Genomic DNA, 9,914 nt, shown 5'->3' with positions numbered 1-9,914 from the left:
TTTATTCACATATCTTTTTATAACTTTTATTTTTATAAAGATGAAGTGTAGCATCACAAGATACAAATCTTTTTATAATTTTTATTTCTATTAAAGAAAAAACAAAGTTGCTATTTGCTTACTTCTCCACAAGGGAAAATTAAATACAAGTTATAAAATAAAATACAAATAAAGTGCGCTTGAAAGCCAAATCACAACGTAATATTCGGAAAACAAATATTTTACTTGTTTGAAATTTATAACAAATATATTTCAGAGGTATACTCCATCTTCAGTGTGTTGCTTTCTTTCTTTTCTTTTTCTTCTTTCTCTCCATATTGTAAAGTTGGAGAGAGAAAAGTAAAGAGCCATGCGTTGTATCTCAGCAGTTGTATTTTGAAATGTTGGAATTGTGTAGGCAATGTGAGAATAATGTCAAGGGTGTGAGTTCCATATAAAAATGTTGATTTAATTTGCATAAAATCAAATACGCATCAAGTGCACTTGAAAGCCAAATCACAATGTAATATTAGGAAAATAAACAAATATTTTACTTTTTTGAAATTTATAACAAATATATTTAAGAGCTAAACTCCATTTTCAGTATGTTGTTTTCTTTCTTTTTTTCTTTCTCTCCATGTCCTATCCTTCAGATAGGAATCTAAGTGAGATCTACAACCAAACATTGATTTAATAAATCGTTTATGGCAATTCCAATAGCTTTCTTTTGTCTGTGTATGGACTTGGTTGTTTTGAGTCACAAAATATTGCACATGGTTTACAGAGTAGTAGGGGAAATCCCAAATCAGTCTATCGTATTATATGCTTTCCATTCATCGCTATGAATAGTCGTTCCTAGTAAAACATGGGTAATAAGGTTTCTTTATTCCTTTTTTTGACTATCTCCATATATTCTACTGCAGGCTTACTGGTTATATCAACCAAGCCAAACACCCATAATGGCTTGTGAGTTGTTCTTCCATGATGATGCTTTGGTCTGTGGGAAAAACACAATTCATCTATCTGGATGATTATTCCAGGCCCACCAAGTCTTATGGGATTATCAATAAAATATTTCACACACATATTGCTTGGAATGCAAATATTGCTAATATCCATGTCTGTAAGGATAACTCAGATTTAAAATAAAAATGACTTGTATCGTACAGATGTTTTGTTTTTATATTTTTGATAACTTTTATTTTGGTATTTCCAAAAATTTATCCGATGCCATTGAATGTTTTATGCAAGCCTTTGTTAGTCTCACAAAATAACACGCGTTCACATTTCAAGCTGCTTTTCTAGTCATACACATAAGTGCACACACACATACGCACGCACGCACGCACACATATTCACGTTCACGTACATACACTCACATTCATGTGCACACACACATGCACGCTAACGTACGCATGCGTGGGCAACATCACTTCCCCTTAAAGGAAATCCACTCATGCGCGAAGAACACCGGAAACAACTAAGCCTTTTTCTTTTCAATCCAGCTCTCGACCGGAGTGGTCGAATCACCTAACGCTCCCTGCAGGGCACGCGCTTCACGTCCCCTGTTGCTATGCGTGGGACAAGAGCCAACAGACAATACATACACCTTACATGCTTTCTATCTCCATGCCCAGGATTGACTTTCTCACTCTCTCTCTCTACAACAGTAGACTTTCCCTTTCAGCAGCTAACAGCGAGAGACGCGCGCCAAACTGGATTGACTTTCTCACTCTACAACAATAGACTTTCCTTCTCACCAGTTAACAGCGAGAGACGCGCGCCAAACTAAACTTGTGCTGTACCATTTCTTTTATTTGTTTCTTCACAAAATATATTCTAATTCGTTTATTTCAATAAACACGTTGTTCGTTTCTTTCTCAATTCAATTCATTTTTCCTATTTTGTACGACTGAGGGATATATATGTATATAATATATCCACCAGTCCCCTACAGTTTCATTCAATTTTTTCATATATATATATATATATATATATATATATATATATATATATATATATATATATATAAACGTTACTATTATTTTAAAGTTAAGAAATTAATCAAATAATTTATTTTGGTTAACCAACTCATTTGTGATCTATATGCGGTAAAAATAATTTAACATTTAAAAAGTTATAATTTACCATAAATAGTGGTTGTGAATAAAATAATCCATAGTCAGAAATTTTATTTATTCACAGGAAGTACATAAATTGATTATTTTACCCACAATCACTAGTAACAAATTAAATTACTTCTCTTAAAAATTGTTTTCCCAGTAAACAGGTTCTAAATAAGTAAATAAAAAGTTGTGTTGACTAATTTCTAAACTGTATTTCCTTTTTATACCACCAATAGTAACATTTACCATATGCATAAATATACGGAATAAAAACAAAACAAATATGGAAGCATATAAGGTTATAGCAATGCATGGGACCGAGTGTTAAAATAATGTGATTCATAGACAAAAATGGACAAACGAGAGAGGGTCATGTAGAGATATTTTTTTTTTTAAATATCTTCATATGCATTTATTTTCCAGATCAATCATAGATACAAAATAGACTAAAATAGACTTACTGTTTAAGATAACTAAGGTGGTGGGAGTCCTTGATATTTCGAGAATATCTGTTTTCCACAAAGAAACAAATGTTAATAAAAAGGGGAAATGTTCTCTGCATTGCTATAGGTTTCTTATACTCTTCCACATTTTATTTACCAGCAATGCTTCAAGCAAACTACCTTTCCCTCTTATTATTAAAACATATGTATATATTTTTTCATCTTGTTTTGGCCCATATTGTTATTTGTATATATAGTTCTCTGTATATGTTTTTATTTTTATTCCAGTATGAGCAGTTTATCAGTTCTGAGAATATACATAAAAACTAAAACACATCACATCAACCTACGAATATTCCTCCTCTTAGACAGTCCGTACATTTATAATTTGGAAGATATTTTTTTGTTTTTATGGGTCCTTTACAGCTTCGCATCATATACTACACTCCCATTAAGAGCATAATATTTATTAATTTATAGAAGTTCATATCAATGTTGTACCTTAGGTCTTAAGATGGGAGAGCAGACTCAGGAGGAAAACATTTTTTTGTTCTTAGTTTAAATTATAAACCAGATACTAACTTTTTGTCAGACAGATCAAAATCTAATTGATAAAAGCCCATAAGCGGTGTAAAATAAAAACTCAAGAAAACCCAGTATTTCTTGCCTGGGACTGGTTTCCCAGCTTGAAAATCCTAATAAAAACAGAAAAGTTTAAATGAAATCAGACTCAGGCTAAGGAACAAACAAAGAGAACCAGAATGCCTCTCCCCCAACCCTTTAGCTAGAAGAGAGGAAAGAAAATAAAGTACTTTAAACACATTAACAGCTTCATTTCCTGTGCACCTATGAGGTGCCTTAAATAAGTTTCCAGACTTTTCTGTACAGCCATTTAAAATTGTCATAAACTCTTGAAAATTCAGTATGTTATTACTATACATCTTATGAGATAACTGACCAATTTTTAGGATTTCAGGTTCAAACGAACAGCTACAGCAGGAATTGGAATACACCCTACTAAAGCTTGATTGTCACAACTGGTGAATTTCAAAAATTCAATCTTGACGCAAGAACATTTTAGAAAAACGATATGCAATAAAATTGTTTTAAAGTTGGAAAAAATTCTACAGAACTGTATGGAATGCTTCAGACTGCTTTCAGACCATCTTGCATGAATCGAGCATCAGTTTTTGAGTGGTATAAGAGATTCAAGGAAAGCAGTGAGTCTGTGACGGATGATGAGGTGTGGGAGAAGTAATAAAATCATAACACCAAAGTTGATTGGCCAATTAAAGAATTTCATGGATAAGAACAGTCGTATATCTATAGAGACAATAAGTTCACAGTTTGGTATCAATATGGAAACTGTACACACAATTATTTACGAGTAATTGAAGATCAGAAAGAAAGACAATTATGACAGCAGAGACATGGCCGAGCTGATCAATTCAAATCCTGCAGTTTTAATGTTTCATCCATCTTTATCAACAATGAAGTCAAAAAGTATCAAAAGACAAGATTTGCAAAGATTTTCTTATTGTTCTACTTTTTCGCGTCTACTTGATAAAGTCCTTGTAAAAGTTGGGAGAAACATTGAGATGAATCCATGAATTTTAGATTTTCTCCTTTATCACATCTATATGACATGCTGCTCATGAAAATAGAGCCCTTATTCTACTAATGATCGTGTTTCTTTTTCTTTTCATGAATTCGATCTTTGAGTGTCTGTTTGGCACAGATCACAATGAACGGCCCAGAACTGTGCACTGCATTTGCAGATTAGTCTTCAGCTTATAAAGTCACAGAAACCATATGTTGCAGGTGTCAGTAACTTGGGTGATCGGTCCTACAACTAAGATACAGACAAAAATATGGCAACTACAATGTAGAGAGCACAAGCACAAATGAACAATGTAAAATAATAGGTGAATTTATTACACCAAAGTAAATAACAGAAAATAACTGAAGGTAATGTCTCTGAAAACAGGCAGGATAAGAATAAAGTTACTGGAATATTAACAAGCAAGAAAGTGCTCGATCAACAGAAACAGGTAAGTGTAGGACCTCTACAGGAAACTGGAAAGGACTGGAATCAGAGATGCTGGAACAAAAAGCAAGAGTTAAAGTCAGAGCTGCAAGAAAAATCTGGAACAAGCACTATAGAAGCTAGAGCAAAATAGGAGCTGGAGCAGATGCTGCTGATGCTTGAGAAAGAACAGGATCTGGAGAGGCAGACTGTGATAAGGTAAACATTTTAGGAAACAAACAGCAGCAAAGAGTGAAGATTTGATGACATTGTAGTATATGAAAGTTGCCTTGAAAAGGGCAGTTTGATCGCATTTAGTAGTTAGTAGAAAATAGTACTCGTCCTGAAAAGGGTAGTTTGATTGTTAGTGCTGCTGTTCTCTTCTGCTTCTGAGCTCGACAACTGGCCAAGAGTCACAGAGGGACAGGGACCAGCTGCATCTATTCTACCACTTGATATTTGGCGGTCCCATCAAATAAACAATGACAGGGGTAAATTATTGGCCAAGTTTATTACGGTTAAAAACTATTTATATTAATCTTAGCTAATTCTTGGGGTTGGGGGGGGCATAGCTTACAGCACACTTTGAAGACATGGTTAGGTGATGATTCTCAACAAAGGAGTGTTAAAAAGCACCATGACACATTTTACATATGTAATACCGACATTCCCAAATAATCATCAAGTACACGATTTCAGGAAGTGTTGAAAAGTATATTGGAAAGTGTATTTCATTCTATTTCCTGGTTGAGAACAAATCCAGTTTATTTTTACTCAGACTTGTAGGCATGGTTGTTATTTTATTTATTTATTTGGTTATGCTGTAGTTATTGTAACAACAAAGAAACAATTCTGGAAGTATTTATATAGAAATCAAAGAGTATACTTTATTCGCTTCCCTAGTCGAGAACAGACTAAGTCTATATTTACGAAGACTTTTAGGCATGTTCCTTGTTTTTTTATCCTTTTTTTTTTTCTTGCTAGGTTGTACAGTTGACTCGCTAATTTTGTTTTGCTAAAATTTGCGTTCTTTTCCATCTGTTCGCTTCCGCCATCTTGCAGACTAATAAAGTCAACATTGCCCAATAATGTTTAAGATAGGAATCATTTTTAATGTCTACAAACTTATTTCCTCATATCACCCACAAACCCTATTTCGTGACATTACCAAATTCAGGGCACTTGTACAGTTTAATCAAGACATTAAAAAAAAAAAAAAAAAAAAAAAAAATTTGGTAAATGTTACCTTATGCGACAACAGAACAGCAACCATGCTAATTTGTTTTTATAGGGGTATTCAAGGTCGCTTACAACGAATCTGATAATGAAACCCGCATCGCAAAAAAATAGTTTTCATGCTATGAAGAAATTATTAATTTATTTTTATTTCGGACTATTATTCTCATCTTTATTAGTTGTTGTTTTTCATCTTTTATTGATTATTTTTTCACAACGTTTAGGCCAAATATTCCTCTGGCCTTCGTCAGGTGATAACCGCGACGGATAGGAACCGCGAATCTCCAAACTGCATTCTCAGCAATCACTGCCATCTGTAGTTGTTGTCGTCTTACCACGTTTTGGCCAAGTAAACCTCTGGCTGGCTTTGGGTAGGATTGTTCCAGATGGACATTGTCTGAAGACAGCGGTTTCAATTTTCCAGGAAAGATACGCACTGGCAGGCATTCAGCCCAGGAAGATGCCATTACAGAAATTAATTCAATCCGGTATAGAAATTACTGACGGCAACCTGTTGCAAAATGTGGCGAATTTTCCTTGTGCTGGCTGGGCTTGAAACAGGGAGAAAGTTGCAACAGGTTGCCCTGTTGCGACCTTTTTTTTTTTTTTTTTTTTTTACACAGTGGTCACCACTTATCAAGGCCCGGAAGCCACTCAGGGATAAGGGTTATTGCAAGTACATTACGTTAGTGTGGAGATTTGATGAAGTGTTTAATTAGGGGGCAGTTCATTAGGAATTTGTTAACGTTGGACTTGAAGATATCCAAGTTGTAGGATAGGCTCGCAACGTCTCTTCTGTGGGAGAGAGGTTGCAGGGTAGAGAAAAGGGCATCCCCCACTAAGCCACGAAATCTATTTTGTACTCTGTCAAGGCAGGATAGGCTGTTTTTAGCAGTTCCTGCCCAGATATGGCGGTATTATTTTACTTTAAGGCCCGTCTCACGTTCGTATAGAAGAAAATGTTTTTTTTGTAGATTCCAGTGTGCTGAAAAAGAATATGAAAACCGTTTCCGTCGTAAATTTACCGTTTGCATGGTATGAACCTCGGACTGTTGGAAGTACGCGCGAGCGCGCGGAAACATAAGCGAGCTTTTTCAATGGCGCACTCGCGTACCTGACGGCCTTTTCTTAGAGCAATGTAATGTTTGGCGGAAAATTTCAAAGTAGATGAAAAACAAGAAAAATAAAACAACTTTGCGGGGGAGGGGGATGTCGGAAAGACCCTTTTTTTTGTGGTGGACAAATCAGTTTTTTTTTTTTTTTGAGGGGGGGGGGTGAAGTTGGAATATCATTAATAATCTCGGAAAGACATTTTTTTTTTTTTTTTCAAAACAATTCTTGGTAAATATCCAGATACGCTACTACAGAACACCGACCACTATAATTTGTTTGTTTTATAGGTAATTGAGGTCGCTGACAACTTACATTATCTCCGTTGTTGGCAAATGTTCCTTGGCGCGTGTAACCGGTGGCTGGGTGGGTGCTATAAACAAATATAACTTCCGGCGCAAATTAAACCCCACACCCCCACCCACCCCAATATATACGCGGAAGAATATCAATGAAAGAATTTTTCGAAATTTTTGAAATTATTATATTCTAAAATATATTATAGCACTTTTTGGGTGGAAAATTTAAAATTAGCTGAAAAAGAAATAAAACAAGAAAAGGAAAGCACTCGAAGTTGGAGTAGGGAGGGGGGGGGTAATTTATCTTCTTTTTTTTTTTTTTTTACCTGGAACATAGAATTTTCAAATTTTCAAAAAGTAACGCACCGACATTTACCAATTAGAACACCATTTAACATTTTCCGAAGATTTTACTGTGTACATTGGGGGCGCGAGCGGGCGGGGGGGGGGCGGATGTGTTTGTTTTTTTGTTTTTTTCGGAGAACTTTTTTCAATATTTTCATTTTTTAATGTCTTGACTAAACTGTACAAGTACCGTTATAAGTCCGGGGTTTGTATTACTGTACACATAGATTCGATAAAGCTGTTAAAAAACAACTTTTCTGCCTAACTGGATATATATATATATATATATATATATATATATATATATATATATATATATATATATATATATATATATATATATATATATATATATATATATATATATTTTATTTAATATAACATGTTTATTCAGCTCGAAAAATACAGTTTTTATACCGATGTATTGGAAAATTAAAAATGTGCCCGACTCTCTCTTTAACACGGTAAGTTTGGGAAAAGGTGTTATAAATAATAAACTAGACAAAATACTATTAAAAACCCACCGAATATATGTCAACCATTCAACCAATGTCACGGTAAACACATATTGAGCGAGTTTTCAACAGTATTTTGTCTAGTTTTTTTTATTTATAACACCTTTTCCCAAACTTACCGTGTTAAAGAGAGTCGGGCGACATTTTGAATTTTCCAATACATCGGGAAACACTTTATTTTTCGAGCTGAATAAACATGTTATATTGAATAAAAACAAAAAATATATATATCCAGTTTGGAAGAAAAGTAACTTATCTTGCCTTTGATAACATATTTGTTATATATTTGTTTTTTGACAACTTTATCGAATCCGTGTACATTAATACAAACCCCCTTCTGTGCATGTCCGTTGAGGGGGCGGATCGTGGAAAGCAAACGTTTGCGCAGGGTCCACACTCCTTATCAAGTACCAAAAAAAACTACTTGATGAAATTAAGTGAATTTTTTTTTTTTTTTCAGAGAACTTCATTCCATAACGGATACGTAAAATTAAATTTGGTACTGGTCGCGATTAGAGTTCCCTGCCGAACACCCTAAAAAAACACTGACTTCTCCCTTAGTTGCCATAGTAACTAAACGATCATGAATTTTTATCAACTTTGTTTTACTGTTTATGAATATTGAAATAAAAGACATTACTACAGATTTATTAATAATATTTCACTTTTAATCACTTTTATCGACTTTTTTTTTTACTGTTTATGTGTCACTTTTATCGACTTTTTCTTTTCTTTTTTAAATAGTATTTTCTTTTTAAATGACGACGTTTTTACTGTTTATGAATATTAAAAGAAAAATAATTACTAAACATTTATTAATAAAAAATGGGTGCTAGTGCACTTATGATCCGCGCTATATTTTAAATCGTATTTCTAAGCTTAATTGAAGTTTAATATTTTTTATTCAATTGTAAGGTTAAAACGTAGTCATTTAAAAAGAAAATGCGATTTAAAAAAGAAAAGAAAAAGTCGCTAAAAGTGACACAAACAGTAAAACAGTAAAAAAAAAAAAGTCGATAAAAGTGATTAAAAGTGAGATATTATTAATAAATGTTTAGTAATGTCTTTTATTTCAATATTCATAAACAGTAAAACAAAGTCGATAAAAATTCATGATCGTTTAGTTACTATGGCAACTAAGGGAGAAGTCAGTGTTTTTTTTAGGGTGTTCGGCAGGGAACTCTAATCGCGACCAGTACCTATTTTTTTTTTTTTTTTTTTTCGATATTTTCATTTTCTAATGTCTTGATTAAACTGTACAAGACCCGAATTCAGGACCAGAGCACAATATTTTGATAAACTCATGAAATTTTTAATCGTGCCATTTTCCCCCCTATTTATCCACTTTTACCATTTTTATCAGTGCTATTTTACCGTGTCATTTTAAGATAAATTCTACCTTTCCGATAAAATTATATGGTCGCGGAAAAAATAAATTAAAAAAAAGGTAAAATTTGACTTACGTAAATTTCTCTTAACTGACAAACGTCGATTGGCAAAACTCAAGTGTCAGTTTATTACTGGCAGTGGTGTGTGTCACCGATTGGGAGTGGCTTGATAAAAATGAAACTAAACAAGATGCATTTTTTTATATAAATGTAACGAACGAAATAGGTTTTCGGGGGGGGGGGGGTTCTTTCTTTCTTCAAATCTATATCTATAAAAGTGAACGTAACGTGTGTGTGTACGTACGCGTACATTTCCCTACGCAATAACTGTCACTCGAAATTTGATATACAGGGTAGGGTACTGAGATTTGGGAAAATTTATGTGATCGGTTTTCGGCCAGAAATTTGTCTGTCAAAGTTCAACGATTTGACCTTTGAGAACTCTAC

At 33.8% G+C, this 9,914-nt stretch overlaps 1 protein-coding gene across 1 annotated transcript in view; it reads right to left on the bottom strand.

The window, feature by feature from the left end:
* LOC145288024 (putative inhibitor of apoptosis) overlaps positions 1 to 9,668 on the bottom strand; it is a 57,761-nt gene extending 48,093 nt beyond the window's left edge. The window contains exon 1 of the mRNA XM_080136029.1: positions 9,543 to 9,668. The gene's annotated coding sequence lies outside the window, so the exon portion shown is untranslated. The remainder of the gene's footprint in view (positions 1 to 9,542) is intronic.
* Between the last annotated feature and the right edge of the window lie 246 nt (positions 9,669 to 9,914).

The sequence above is a fragment of the Euprymna scolopes genome, chromosome 11, assembly GCF_053919585.1.
Source record: "Euprymna scolopes isolate OS-2025 chromosome 11, ASM5391958v1, whole genome shotgun sequence".
Classification (NCBI taxonomy): Eukaryota; Metazoa; Mollusca; class Cephalopoda; order Sepiida; family Sepiolidae; genus Euprymna; species Euprymna scolopes.
This window is presented reverse-complemented; position numbering and strand designations above follow the sequence as displayed.